We start from the raw sequence: 15,151 nt of genomic DNA on the forward strand, positions 1-15,151 counted from the left end.
TTGTGACTTGAGTGGCTCATGACCAGACTTAAAAAAGAAAGAAAGAAAGAAAGAAAGAAAGAAAGAAAGAAAGAAAGAAAGAAGAAAGAAAGAAAGAGAAAGAAAGAAAGAAAGAGAAAGAAAGAAAGAAAGAAAGAAAGAAAAGAAAAGAAAAGAAAAGAAAAGAAAAGAAAAGAAAAGAAAAAGAATATCATTTAAAACTATCGTGAAGTCAAAGGAAAATGTTGCTTTGTGAAAAATTTCTTTATACATCCGGAATACATACCAGGTCACAAAGAGTGTGTGTTTCTGACCGTAAACCAAGTTTAAAGGTGTTTGAGAAAAGCTGCTTTAGACCTTTATGAAATGAGATCATGCATGGGAGTCAAGTGAGTGCAGCGTCTGACACATAGTGAGCACCTCATAAATGTTAGCTCTTATCACTAGTAATACTAATTATTGTCCGTGTTTGAGCTGTGCCTGGCAAAACCCAGCCCTGGGCTAGCTCACAGTCTGTCCTTGCTTACAGATCTGTCCCCTCCAGCTGCCTCATCTAACACTGGACACCAGGAAGCCAGATGTGTTGGAATGTTAGAAAACAAAACAAAACAAAACAAAACAAAACAAAACAAAACAACCGAGTGTGACAATTGGTGGGGAGAGAGGTGTGGGCCAAGAGTTTACCAGGCCATCAACATGGTCACCTGTTAAGATCCTTCCCATTGTCTAGTCCAGATCCTGTCCCAAATGCTGGCATCCTATCACCCCGGACCAGGGGTCTCAACCTCAAGAGCCATCGTTAGATAAGTGAGAGAAGTGCCTCCAGTGTAAGGCAACAGGGGAGTAGTGAGGACTGTGGCTAAGTGAAGCAGGTGTTTTCCTTCTAGAGGCGTAACAAACTGCATGGGCAAAGAAAAATAAAGTTTGTGACTGGCTGGGAGGGCTGCCTTTTTGAGAGCCCCCTATCCTAGGGGCCCAGGGAAGGAGAAGGCCCCACCCACCTCCACCTCTACCTGGTCTCCTGAGGGACCAAGGGACTCTGTCTTCTAAGTTCCTGGAAGAGCATTCTGGGTCTCCTTCCAGCCCTGCCTCTGGTCCCTGCTCCCCTGGATAGGAGACAAGGGTCTATTTTTTTGGGGGGGGTGGAGTGGGGAAGGGACAAGGGTCTCTTAAGATGGGAGGAGTCACCCACACCTCTGATAGAGAAACAGAGATACAGACGGAGAGAGATACTGACAGAGAGAGACAGGAAGACTCAGCTCAGGGAAGTGGAGAAAGTCAGAGACTGAGGGAGGGGTCAGAAGGAGAGAACATGAGAGGGCTCAGGGGTGGGGTGGTCGACAGGGGACAGAGCGGGCCAGGCTTGGCACAGACCAGGGTTTCTCCACCTCCTCTCTGTTTGGGGCCAAATAGGATTCCTTAGCATGGAGGCTGTCCCGTGATTTGTAGGGCCCTCAGTGACCTCCGTGACCCCTACCCACTAGACGCTAGAGCACCCCACCCTTTGTGACAATCACCAAATGTCTTCAAACATTGCCAAATATCGCCTGGGAGGCAAAATCACCCCTGTCTGAGAGCCGCTGGCTCAGGGAAATCAGTCAGGATCCCCAAAGCTGTGCCCCCCTCCCCCCCGAGCCTGCTTGCAGAGCTCACCAAAGAGAATGGACTCTGGGTCTCCATGGCCCGAGTTAGGATCCCCAGCTCTGCCCACCTCTTAGCAGTGTGGCCCTGGGCCTGTGGTCTGGTGTCTGAGCCTCAATTTCCTCATCTTTGAGTTGGGACAGCACAGGCCCCCCGCCTCATAGGATTTTGAAGAGTAAGAAGGCCAAAAAAAAAAGAGGGGGGGGGGCCGCCTGGGTGGCTCAGTCGGTTAAGCGTCCGACTTCGGCTCAGGTCATGATCTCACGGTTTGTGAGTTCGAGCCCCGCGTCGGGCTCTGTGCCGTCAGCTCAGAGCCTGGAACCTGCTTCAGATTCTGTGTGCCTCTTTCTCTCTCTCTGCCCCTCCCCCCACTTGTGCTCTGTCTCTCTCTCTCAAAAATAAATAAATGTAAAAAAAAAAAAATCAAAAAACATAAATAAAGCTCTGAGGCCTAGTGGGTGATTAATGATACATGTTACCCATCATTAATACTGCCAGTGTGGGAGTCCATTGACTCTGAGAATCCCAAACAAGGATCTCAAGCTGAGACTCTCAGGTTGGGGCAGGGGTCTCAGACCAGTGGCCACCACTGGTGGCCACAGGCCAGCCACTGATGCGCTTTGCTTGACCTGCACGGTTTCTCATCTTGAATATGAATGCCTCAGGACATCTGGCTGGCGCCGTGGGTAGAGCAGGTGACTCTCGGTCCCCGGGGGCCTGAGTTCGAGCCTCACCGTTGGGCATAGAGATTACTTACAAAATAAAAACGATTAAAAAAAAAAAAAAAAAAAAAAAAAAAAAAAAAAAAAAAAAAAGCTGTGCATCAGAAGGCCTCTCGAAGGGACATTCAGCACCGTGAAGTGATAAAGCACCCAGACTCTGGAGTCGGGCCGCCTGGGTTCAAATGATGACCTTGAGAAAGTAGCTTCCTCCCTCTGATTCCTCCTCTGTGCAAAGAGGGTCACCATGGGACCCAAAATGAAATGTGGGGATTGCGTGGGTTTCTGTTTGTCGCGCACCTAGAACGGGGCTCCCCCCCCCCCCCCACTCCGTGGTTGCTTCCGTGGGAAATACTGGTTAAAGAAAATAGATAAAATAGATGGCCCCGCTGATTTCCTGCAGACCCACTACCTTCCCCAGGATCTTGTATGCCGTGCTGGGTAAGTAGATTTCTCAGCTCGGGGAGAGGGAGTTGGGAAGGACTTAACTTTTCACTGCAGGGGCTGAGTCCTGGCCTTCCACGGTGGGGAGGGGGGGGGGCTCCTGGGTTCCCGGGTGCAGCCGGCCTCCCAGGCCCGGAGGCTGGACCGGAGCCGGGTGGGGGCTGGGCGGGGGCGCCGGTGTCCGCAGGGTCCGAGCGGCCGGCGCGTGTGAAGGTTACCGCTCCCCGGCGGGGGCGGGGGCCGCGCGCTGTTGCTGGGGTCTGCGGGGCCTGCCTGCGCCCGCGCCCCCCCTCCTTCCCGGCCAGCCAGTGAGCGGTACCCGCCGCCGTTGCCAGGGGAAACTCGCCGCCCCGTTACCCAGCAACAAGCCTGGCCCAACCAGGCGCGAGGACCCCCCAGGCCCCGCCCGCCGCTGCCCACCGCGTGCCCAATGCCAGGCGGGCAGAGCCGGCCCGGCTCCCGGAGACGGCGAGCGCGCTCATTGGCCGCCGCCGCGCCCGCCCGCCCGGATCCGGGGGAGCCCTCGGCGCGGGGGGCGGGGAGCCGGGCCCCGGGGAGCTGCCGGGCGCACGGCCTGCAAGCCTGCGGCCGGGCTGGGGTGAGGCCCGGGCTGGGCACCGTCCCATCCCCTCCCCCTCCACCCCGCCCCGCACTCTCGGGCGAGGATGGGCACGCGGGATGGGCTGGAAACAGGGGCCGCGCATCCCGTCCCTCCACCCCACCGGGAAGGTACGCAGGAGTTGGCCTTGTGAAAACAGGGACCACGCGTTCCCCTCCCAGAGGAGAACCTGGGCGCCCTGACCCCACGAGGGCAGGGGCTGTTTGTCCTCCGCCACCCACCCCCCCCCCCCAAACCGGAGTCAGGCATCTTGAAAAAGAAGCTGACGATTCCCTGTTCCTCCGAAAAGGACCCAGCGTCCTGACCCCATAAAGACAGGAGTGCCCCCCCCCCACTGCCTCCGCCCTCTCCAAAGGACCCAGGCATGCCCATGCCCTCTGTGACATCAAAGATATGAGCCCCTTCACCCCAGGGGATGTTAGTTTCCAAGCCCCAGGAAACAAGGGCTGAGGGTGCCCCCGAAAGGGGACTCCAGGCCTGCCTGATGCTGTGAAAGTTAGGACACAGCATCCCAGCTCCCCTCCCAAACAGGGACTCAGGCCTTTGGACCTCAGGCCCTGAGATGCCTTAGAGCCCCTGGGCCTCCGGGGCCTCCGTAGTGGTACTGGAAGACCCCTCCCCCCAACAGGCACCAGACCCTCAGGAGTCTAACTCATCCAGATGACCACCTGCTCAGACCCAGGGTGCAGACCGCTCGTTTCCCTCCCCTCTGAGTCCTTTTCCCCCAGGGTCCAGCTTGGTCATCTCCCAAGACCCAGGCATCTGACCCTACAGCTGCCCTCTGTACTCCCTGGCACTCACCGCCCCCCCCCCCCAGCCCCCCTCCCCCACACCAGGGTCCCAGGCCTCACAATGCCAAGGACCCAGGAGTCTAAGCCCCAAGTGTCTCAGACACCCTCCTCCCAAACACCTGCCCAGGTGACCCAGGACCTCACAGCGCTGCAGGGGGCCTCTTCCCAGTTCCAGGACCCTGGGACGCCCTGGCCCCCAGGTCTGGAAGTTCCAGCCTTCCAGTGCCTTTAGTTGGCCACCAGGGATCCAGGGCTGGGAGCCTCCGGCTTCAAGGGACCCTGATGTGAGTCCCCAGGCCACTCCAGAGAGGCTCAGATTCCTCAGTCCCCACCCCGGAGAGACCCACGGAGCAGAGCACCTAGCTCCAGACCCTGGTGAGCCCAGGTGCGGCCTGCCCCTACCCCGGTACCTGGAGGGGGGGGGGGGCGGAGTCGAGGATTACTCAGCCTCCAGAATGAGGCGATGACATCATCCTGGGGGGGGTTGACTAATGGCCGCGCTGGGGGGGGGGCGGGGAAGTTTACCCGGTAACAGCGGCTGCCGCATGGCCCCGCCCCCCCAGGAAAGGCCGGGAGCGGGAGGCATAAGCACACACACACACACACACACACACACACACACACACGCGCACACACACACAAACCCACTCAGCACACCCGCCCCCTCCAGCATCCCACGCTGCACACATCTCACTGGGGCAAGGGCAGGGATGGGGGCAGTGTTTGTGTGACTGTGTCTGTGTGCTGGAGGGTTCTCTGGAGGTCCGCGGGGTCAGCGGCTGTGGGTCAAGGGGTTGACCTAGGAGGATGGTGGCTGTGTCCGGGTGCCTCGCGTGGGTGTGTGTGGCTGTGGGCGCGCTATCACGTGTGGGTCGGTTGTGGGTGTCCATCAGACGATGCTGGTGGTTAGCACGCTGCGTGTGTCCCACTGGGTGGCTGTGGCTGTGGCTGTGGGTCAGTGTGCTACCGCAGGACGTCCTGGCGTGCTGTGTACGGGTGTGACGGGTGTATCTGTGCGTTGTTGCGGTCCATGTGTCGTCTGGTGCAATGTGCTCGTGTGCAGGGGACATTGGGATTGTGTGCGTGTTAGTGGACATGCTTGTGAAAGGGCTGTGTCACTGCGCCCGCGTGTTAGGGGATGCATCGGTGTCACTGGGGTAGCGTGCTGGGCATGTTGTGCCCCTGGGACAGCGTGTGCCACTGGGCTTTGCTCTGTGTGGAGGGCAAGGCGTGCATGCGCGTTACTGTTCCCGTGTGTGTCTGGACAGTGCCGCGTGGGGTGGCACCCTGTGTGCGACACTGTCATTATGCCTGAAATGTTGTGTGTCTGTGGCCCTACCTGTCCCTGAGAGTGTGCACCTCTGGGTGTCACTGCGACGATTACGTGTGTCCTTGCGGTTGTGTTGTCGGGGCGACGTTGTGCGTCCAAGGGACTGTATACACGGCCGCGTCTCGGCAGTGTTGTGTGATCGTGTGTCCGTGGGATAAATCGGCTGCGGGATCATGAGGGCGTCGCTGCGATCGTGTGCGCGTGTCACTGACATCGCGTGTTCTAGGGACTCAGTCACGGGGATGGCATGTGTCTGGGCGACGTGGTCGTGGGTGTGAGGCCAATGCTGTGTGTCGTTGTGATTGTGGGTCTGGGCAGTGCTGTGCGTCCTGGGGCCGGGTCTGCTGCCCGTGTGATGCCGTGCGTCTCGGCGCGTTCCTGGTGCGTGTGTGTGTGTGTGTGTGTGTCGGTGTGCGTGTCACTGGGATGGTGCGTGGAGTGGGGGGGCGAGGCTGCGCGTCCCTGGGACAGCGCGCGCGCGCGCGCGTGTGTGTGTGTGTGTGTGTGTGTGTGTGTGAGCTGCTGTGATTGTGTGTCAGCGCGCTTCGCTGGGTGTCGGGGGAAGGTGCGCGCGTCTCCGGGCCTCCTGCCCGAGAACAGCGGCGCTGCTTTCTGATTGGCTGCGGCCTCGCCAGTGAGAAGCTCGCGAATCCTGCGGTAACTTGGTAACTCGGTAACTCGGCCGCGCCGCCGCCGCCGCCGCCGCCGCCGCCGCCGCCGCCGCCGCCACCCCGGGGATGGGGGGTGGGGAGGGGCCCGCCCCGCCGCCCCGCGCGCGCAGGCCCCGCCCCCGCGGGCGACCCCGGCCCCGAGTCGCCCCGCCGGCTCGCCCACCGCAGTCTGCAGCTCGGTCCCCTTGTCGCCAAACTCCCTCCCCTCGGTCTCTGTGCCTCCGCCGCCCGCATCTCTGCCACTCGCTAGGTCTCTGGCTTTCCCATGTCTCTCTCTCCCTACCTCTGAGCCCCTGCCGTCGCTTTCTCCGTCTCTGTCTCCCACATCCCCTCTCTGTCTCTTCCAGTGTCTGTCTCCCCGTCTCTGTCTCCCCCATCTCTCCCTTCCTGTCTCTGTCTCTCTCCGTCTCCGTCCCTCCGTCTGACTTGGCCGAGCTGTCCCTCCTCTCCGTCTCTGTGTCCCCTTCCTCTGCCTCAGTCTCCCCGCCTTTGTCTCCGCTTCCCTTATCTCTCCCGCCTCTCGTCTCTGTCTCTCCCTCCCTCCCTCCCCCCCCCCTCCCCTGTCTCTCTCTCTCCCACAGCCGTGCTCAAAATCCACTTTTCATTCTGCGGAGACAGCGAGGGGGCTATTCGCTACTTTCATCGTCGCCCCCATCCCCGCAGGCCCAGGCTGCTGGCAGCAGGCCCCACTCAGGGCAGACTTCAGGAAGGACTTCCCGCCCTGGTTCAGCACCGGGGCTTTATCGCTCGGGCCAGGCGGAGGCCAGGCGGCCCCGTGGCTTCCGGAGGCGCCCGGGCGAGATGAGCTCACTGCGAGTTGGCTGGGATTTCATCAGCTTCCTCCGCTGGACTTGCCCCCGCTCCTTTTCCCCCGCGCGCGGGCCGAGCGGGCCAATCCTTCGGGCGCCTGCTGCCCCCGAGCGGCAAAATGCGGAAGCGCAGGCGCCCCGCACCGTCCACCTTTGCTAACCAAGCGCGTCACCGGTTTCCGAACGCTGCAGCTACGAACCCGTTTAATCTTCACGACGACCCCAAGGGGTAGAGGCTATTTTCAATCCCGTTGACAACGGGTAAACTGAGGCCAGAGAACTGAGGTCGGCCGCTTAAGGTCACGTAGCTGGTGAACGGAGCTCTTTGCGGGCTTACGTGGGGAAAGAAGGGAATGCTTGTAACCGCCACGATGACTGTGGTCATTCATTCATTCATTCATTTATTCAGCAAAGCTTTACCGAGGGCCTCTTCTGTGCCAGGCACGGTTGTAGGCACCGGGGATACAACAATGAACAGAGCACACAAAAATCCCTGTCCTCATGAGGCTGACACTCTGGATGGGGGTGGGAGTGGGGGGTGGATACAGACAATAAAGAACATAAACAATACAAAGTGAGTCTTGGAGTAAAAAAAGGAAGCAGGCAAGAGGGCTCAAGAGTGTTGAGGATGGTTTTATTCACTAAGGTGACCAAGGAAGGTCTTCTTGAGAAAGCCAGTTCAGCAAAGGCCCGAAGGAAGGGGGCGGGGGGGGGGGGGCGCAAGGAATGCCGGGACAGAGGGAAGTGCAGGTGCAAAGATCCTGAGGCCAGAGTGGGCGCATCCTGGATGGTGAGAAGGTACTATGAGGCTGGAAAGTCTAGGAGTGAGCGAAAAAGGGGAGAGGGGTGGGAGGTGAGGTCCGAGAGGGGGTTGAATCCGGGTGAAGACTTTAGCTTTTCCTCTGATGGGGTGGGAGCCCCTGGAGGGCTCTGAGCCGAGGGAGGCGAGCCGAGTTAGTTCTAACAGGCGCCCTCTGGCGGTCAAGTGGGAAACAGGCTGTGAGCAGCCAGCAGGGGAGCCCAGCGAGGAGGCTCCAGTGATAAACTCTGGGTGGGACGGTGGCTGTGGGGTCAGATTGAAGGGGGAGGCGCGGGAGGGGGCTGAGGCATTGGGTGGGGATGTGAGGGAGAGAGGGGAGTTTGGGGGAAACTCCAGGTTTGGGCCTGAGCAGCTGGAAGGATAAAGAAAGGGGCTGAAAGAAATAACGATAATTGGGGCGCCTGGGTGGCCCAGTCGGTTAAGCGTCCGACTTGGGCTCAGGTCATGATCTCACGGTCCGTGAGTTTGAGCCCCGCGTCGGGCTCTGTGCTGACAGCTCAGAGCCTGGAGCCTGTTTCAGATTCTGTGTCTCCCTCTCTCTCTCTGCCCCTCCCCTGCTCATGCTCTGTCTCTCTCTGTCGCAAAAATAAATAAAAGCATTAAAATAATAATAATAACAGAAATAACGATAATTAACGGCGGTTGTCCCATGCTATGTACCTACCGTGTGCCTGACCTCATTCAATCCTTATGACAATCCTGAGACGCGGGAGACGGGGCAGGATTCTGGATATTTAGTCAGATCTCTGTACCGTAGTTTGCAAGTCGAGCCTGCATAATTTGCTCGGTACTGTTGGTGGATTCAACGGATAATGGCAAAAAGGTACAGCGCTGTTCTCGGCACTTTATTATTTCTAAAATTTTTTAAAAATTTATTTTGAGAGAGCGAGCGAGCGAGCGAGAGCCGTAGAGGGGAGAGAGAGAGAGAGAGAGAAAGGGAGAGAATCCCCAAGCAGGTTCTGCGTTGTCAGCGCACAGCCCGACGTGGGGCTCGATCTCATGAACCGTGAGATCACGGCCTGGGCCGAAATCGAGAGTGGGACGCTCAACCGACTGAGCCGCGCAGGCGCCCCAGCACCTCACTTACCTTGCTGAATCCTTACAACATGCTGTCCACAAGCACCATTTTCCACGTGGGAAACCGAGGCACAGAAACGTTAAGTACCTTGCCTAGCGCAATACTCACAATTATAATAGATTTATGATAGAGGTGGAGAGAGCTCTGCGAGTCAGAAAGATCCCCGTGGGTTCAAATCCCGGCCGGAAGTGTGACCTCGGGCAGCTCACAGCATCTCCGGGCTTTGGTGTCCTGCTTTGTAAAATGGAGGGTCGAAGAGTACTGTGGGAGCCGAGGCTTTGGGATGGGTTTAGGAGATAATTCATGGAACAAAAGGGAGGCCGCCCTGTAGACAATGAGTGTTAACTCACTGGCATTAAAATAAAAACTGGAAAAAAAAAAAAAAAAGTCAGTGTCAGCACGGATCCTCTTTCAGGGCTGGGGATACAGCAGTCGGCAAGCCAGTTGGGCCTTTAAAACGATCATGAGACAACAAATATTCATTCAGTCATCCGGAGGGTCCTCCACGCTTGGAGTCGAGGGCCACCTCCTCCAGGAAGGACCTGCCGATCGCCTCCCTGCGTCTCCCCGGGGTCAAACGAGTTCATCTGGTCTGTAGCTCAGCCCCGAAGGGCTTTGCCTCAGAAGATGTGTGGCTCTTTGCCTCCTACTGGGTCTGGCTGTCTACCCCAGTCTCCCTTTCCACCTTTCAGCCTGTGAGTGGGGTCCCCATATTTCTTTCCTCCACCTGGGACGCCCCCATAGTCATCTGGCTTGTCCCCCACGTTTCCCTCTAGGCTCTGCTCAAGCGGCAGAAAAGCCCTCCCGGACCATCTCTGTCCCCTGGGAGCAGCCTTATCTTGCACCGCAGCCCTCCTTTGAACATCCTTTTGTTTAGCTATTTATGGTCTGTTTCCTCTTGGAGAAAGTGAGCTCCATGGCGACAGGGACAGCCTTCCGGCACAGCTGTACGTTCCAATCTCCATTTCACAGATCCGCAGACGACAACGAGGCCCGGCCCAGCGTAGATTGGCACAGGGCAAGGACGGTTCGTCGAACGAATGCTCGAGCCGCATCTCAAGCGGCCAGAAGGGCGCCAGGCCGCCCCCTGGTGGCCAGGGCGAACGTGGGCCCGCTCGCCGGCCAAATTTCCCACCAGGGCTTCTCGTAGCCTGATAACGACGGACTAATGCGAGAACTTAACTCCGTTTCACATATAACCACAAGGTATTTTTTACGGGTATTTTTTGAGCTTCCAAATTGTATTTGCAAAAAAAAAAAAACAAAACAAAACAAAACAAAACAAAACAAAAAAAACCCACAATTTTGTTTTTTACGTCTATTCGTTTATTTTCAGAAAGAGGGAGTGAGAGAACGAGCTGAGGAGGGGCAGAGCATCCAAAGCGGGCTCAGCCCTGACAGCGGAGACCCCCGGATGCGGGGCTCAGACTTCCTAACCGTGAGATCATGACCCGAGCCGAGACCTGACGCTTTTAACCCGCCGAGCCACCCAGGCGCCCCTCAAAATCCTTTGAAACGTTGTGGACACGAAGGCACGACGTACCTACTTTTGTAAAACCCACGGAACCCCGAGTGCAGAAGCCCTGGGGGGAGAAACCAAACATGACAGGTCCCCCGCCTCCTACCAGGACCCCCTGGGGACCCCCCCCCCCTCTACTGACTCTCTCCCGGGCCATCATTATCCTCAAGTCTACCAACAGAGATTTAGTTGTGCCTGTTCTAGAACTTCATGCAAATAGAATCAAACCGTACGTGCTCCTTTGCGTCTGTCTGGCTTTTGTCGCTCGGCGTAACGTTTGCGGGATGCATGCACGTGCTGGTGCGCCGGTAGAGAGCGTTCATGTTCACTGCCGTGTGGCATCTCCTAGTGCAAAGGCACCCCAGCGAGAGTATCCATTGTACCGCTGAAGAACATTCCGGTTCTTTCCCATTCGGGGCCGTCTGAGTCCGCTCGGGGCGGCCACCACAAAGTAGCCCAGGCCGGGTGCCTTACACGACAAAACTTTAGGGGGCGCCTGGGTGGCTCAGTCGGTTGCGCGTCCGACTGCGACTCAGGTCATGATCTGGCGGTTGGTGAGTTCGAGCCCCGCGTCCGGCTGGCTGAGGTCAGTGCAGACCCTGCTGCGGATCCTCTGTCTCCCTCTCACTGCCCCTCCCCCACCCGCACTTTCTCAAAAATAAAGAAAACATTCAAAAAAATTAAAAACAACTCCCCCCCCCCCCCCATTTTTATCTTCTCCTAGTTCTGGAGGCGAGAAGTCCTACCTCAAGGTGTCCCAGGGTTGGTTTCTTCTGAAGCCTCTTTCCTTGGCTTGTGGAATGGCTGTCTTCCCTGTGTCCACACGTGGGCTTCTTCCCTCTGTACATAGATATTAATCTCCTCTTCTTTTAAGTTCATTTATTTATTTTTGCGGTGGGGAAGGGCAGAGAGAGAGGGAGACACAGAATCCGAAGCAGGCTCCGGGCTCTGAGCTGTCAGCCCAGAGCCCAACGCGGGGCTCGAACCCACGAACCGCGAGATTGTGACCTGAGCCGAAGTCGGATACCTAACCGACTGAGCCATCCAGGCGCCCCTAAGCTTTTCTTATGAGGACACCAGTCATAGGAGATTAGGGCCCACCTTAATGACCTCCTTTTCACTTAACTGCCTCTGTTAAAGGCTTATGTCCAAATTAGGTTACATTCTGAGGTGCTGGGGGGTAGGGACTCTGACACACGAATCGCGGAGGGGACACAAATCAGCGCATAAGCGGGGCGATTGTGTCGAAGCTGCCACGGTCGTTCTTGCCCACGACACGTTTGGTGAGCACGTGCATGCATTTGTTGGGTAAATGCCCCGCAGTGCATTTGCTGGCTCACAGGGTATGTGTGTGCCTCGGACGGTCGTAGAACTTACTCCACAGCAGTTGGGGCGTTTTGTGTCCCCTCCAGCAGTGGGCGTCAGTCCCGGCTGCCGCGTATCCTCACCAGGCCTGTGACCTTGTCGGGCCTTTTCATCTGGGCCGTTCTTTTGCCGTTAAGCGCAAAGGGTTATTTGCGTGGTCTTAGTAGATACTGAAAACCGCCAGGATCTCCACCACTCCTTTCAAGGGAAAATTGTGCTATGTTGTGTTCAGAAGTCAACAAGGGCGGGGCGCCTGGGCGGTTCAGTCAGTTAAGCATCCGACTCGGGTCATGATCTCGTGGTTGGTGCCTTCGAGTCTCCCCCAGAGCCCCCAGAACAAAGAACCCTGCCCACACCTTGCTTTCAGACTTCTGGCCTACCAGAAGGGTCGAGAATACCCTCCTGCTGTTTTCGGTCACACAGCGTGTGGCCATTTGTTACGACGGCTGCTGGAGCCCGTTTTCCTGTCTGTGAAATGGGCGTGAACCAGACCTTTGAGGCCCGTGACACAATTGGAAGGAGAGCATCCCTTTAACCAATAAGCGAGCAAACGTCCGTGACGTGTCTCCAGAGGCCACGGGCCCGTGTTATTCGGCCGGAGGGAGGGGGCGCTCGGGTGATGGTAAGAGTCACGGTTAAGTGCACCTGCTGGGTGCCAGACACTGTTGTAAGTGCCTCTGGCTGATATCAAACAACAGGCATTCATTCACTTGCACCTCTGGGGGGGCGGGCAGAGACACAGAATCAATTTCTTTGGGCCCAGATCAGGATGTTGGCTGGGGCCACATTCCCTGGGGAGGTTCCAGGGGACCATCAGTCCCCTGGCCTTTTGAAGCTTTTTTCCCCAGCTGTATTTTTTTAAATGTTTATTTATTTTCGAGGGAGAAAGAGAGAGAGAGAGAGAGAGAGAGAGAGCGAGCAGGGGAGGGGCAGAGAGAGAGGGAGACACAGAATCCGAAGCAGGCTCCGGGCTCCGAGCCGTGGGCACAGAGCCTGATGTGGAGCTCGAACCCGTGAACCGCAAGATCGTGACCTGAGCTGGAGTCGATGCTCAACCGACTGAGCCACCCAGGCGCCCCCATGTCACCCCGTCTTGTGTCAAATCTGCCTTTGCTTCCTCTTATGAGGACCCTTGGGATTGCGGTGAGCCCCCCCCTAAAGATTCCAGGACCATCGCCCCATCTCAAGATTCTTAATCACATCTGCCAAGTCCCTTGTGCCACGTAAATGAATATTCACAGGTCCCAGGAATCAGGGTGCGGACATCTCTGGGAGCCAGTGCTCAGCCTACTGCACCTTCCAGTAGCCCGGTGGGGTACGGGCACTGTTATTATGTTACAGATGGGGACCCGAAAGCTCGGAGTTGTTAAGTAACTCCCCCAGGGTCCCACAGCTCAGGTGGCAGAGCTGGGATCTGAAGTCAGCCGGCCTGGCTCCAGAGGCCACGATTTTACCTGCTCTCCACATGGCATCCCTGTGGTCAGGCAGCCCTGAGTTCAAATCCCAGGTTGGCTTCTGGGTAGCTGGGTGACTGAGGGCCAGCGCTATGGGCTCACTTCCTGGGCTGACTGGGAGGGGCAGGGACATCACAACTGTCGGGGACACTTGGGTGGCTCAGTCGGTTAAGTGGCCGACTTCGGCTCAGGTCACGATCTCACGGTTCGTGGGTTTGAGCCCCAGGTCGGGCTCTGTGCTGACAGCTCAGAGCGATAATGGCGAACCCCTTGAGTTGCCCAGAGTTCGGGTGAAAATGCTCAGTGCCCCAGAGAGGGACTCTCAGGGTCCAGCTCCCTCTGAATCTTATCTTCTGACCTCCGACAGACATTCAGAGAAGGGCTTGCTTTCAAGTTTCACTTTTCTAACGTTATTACAGAGATCCAAGCAAAGACAGAATCTCATCGTACTTTTCCAGCATCCCTCTTTCTCTCCACCCCCACAAGCGACGGGTCTATACGTACGCGTGTATATGCGGGTACGAAAAAGCTTCGCTTCTCAGCCGGGGTGAGGCAGCCCCACACGGAACCATGACACCACCCTTTGGTCATCAGGGTGGCAAAGATCAAAAAGTGATAAAACGCAGCGTCAGCGAGGCTGCGGGGAGACGCGCACCCTGGGCTTGCTTGAGGGGAGTGGGAGTTGGCACGGCCTCTTTGCTGAGCTGCTACCTTCGGAGGTGGTTTTACTGTCAGCGAGATGACGTGCAAGCCTCTCGATGCCTCGTCCAACGGAGCCGGGGCTCCGGCCCACATCCCGGGAGGCGCCTTTGACTTACACTTTTTTCATTCTCTGTTGTAAAAGGGTTTCCAGCTTTGTACGGACCTCAGGCCCTAAACAACCTGCGTCCGCCTTGGGTTGCTTTTACTGCAACGTGATAATGTGAATGAACTTTCGATCGAGGAATTTGTCTTTGTAGAAGCTGTAATAATGGTCTCCATACACGGAGAACTTAAATATTTTAGGTCTTGTGCCGAGCACTCGGTGTATTAATTCATTAATCCGTTCAATTCTGCACCACAAGCCTAGTAGGGAGGTGCTAGGATACCTACTTTGCAGAGGAGGCTACATTCCAGACAAGTTCTTTACAAGCTCAAGGTCACACAGTTGGTAAATGACAGAGCCAAGATTCAAACCCAAGCCTTCTGGCTTCAGAGTCAGTGGTCTTTTATCTTATTTTTTCATGGTTACTTATTTATTCTGAGGGAGACAGAGAGGAAGAGGCAGACAGAGAGGGAGAGAGAGAGAGAGAGAGAGAGAGAGAGAGAGAGAATCCCAAGCAGGCTCCGTGCTGTCAGCGCAAAGCCCGATGTGGGGCTCGAACTCACGAACTGTGAGATCATGACCGGAGCCAAGATCAAGAGTTGGACGCTTAAATGACTGAGCCACCCAGGCGCCCCCAGAGTCCGTGGTCTTAATCATGACATTAGGAGTCCTTTTTGAGCAAGGTCAAGTACTCACAAAGACGTGTGCCTCAGGAAGTTCAATGCAGCATTATTGGCGATCTCCCCAAACTGGAAACAACTCAACCGTCCATGAGACCAAGTGGGGGAAATTATGGTCCATCTTTAGGATGGAATGTCACACAGCAGTTTTAAAGGCCGTCAACTATCCATTGTGAAACCGAAGATATACAGCCACAGAATCGGTGGCTCAGCCGGTTGAGCGTCCGACTCTCGATTTCAGCTCAGGTCACCATCCCAGGGTCGTGGGATCAAGCCCCGCGTCAGGCTGTGCCGTGGCAGTACATGGCCTGTTGGAGGCACTGGGGACACAGCAAGGCATAACGACGGACAACACAGTGGAGGGGACAGAGAACAAGGTAAGTAAGTAAAACATTTGATAGTTTGTTTATTTATTTATTTATTTATT

This window comes from Panthera pardus, unplaced genomic scaffold (genome assembly GCF_024362965.1).
Source record: "Panthera pardus isolate Hobbes unplaced genomic scaffold, ASM2436296v1 HiC_scaffold_18, whole genome shotgun sequence".
NCBI lineage: Eukaryota > Metazoa > Chordata > Mammalia > Carnivora > Felidae > Panthera > Panthera pardus.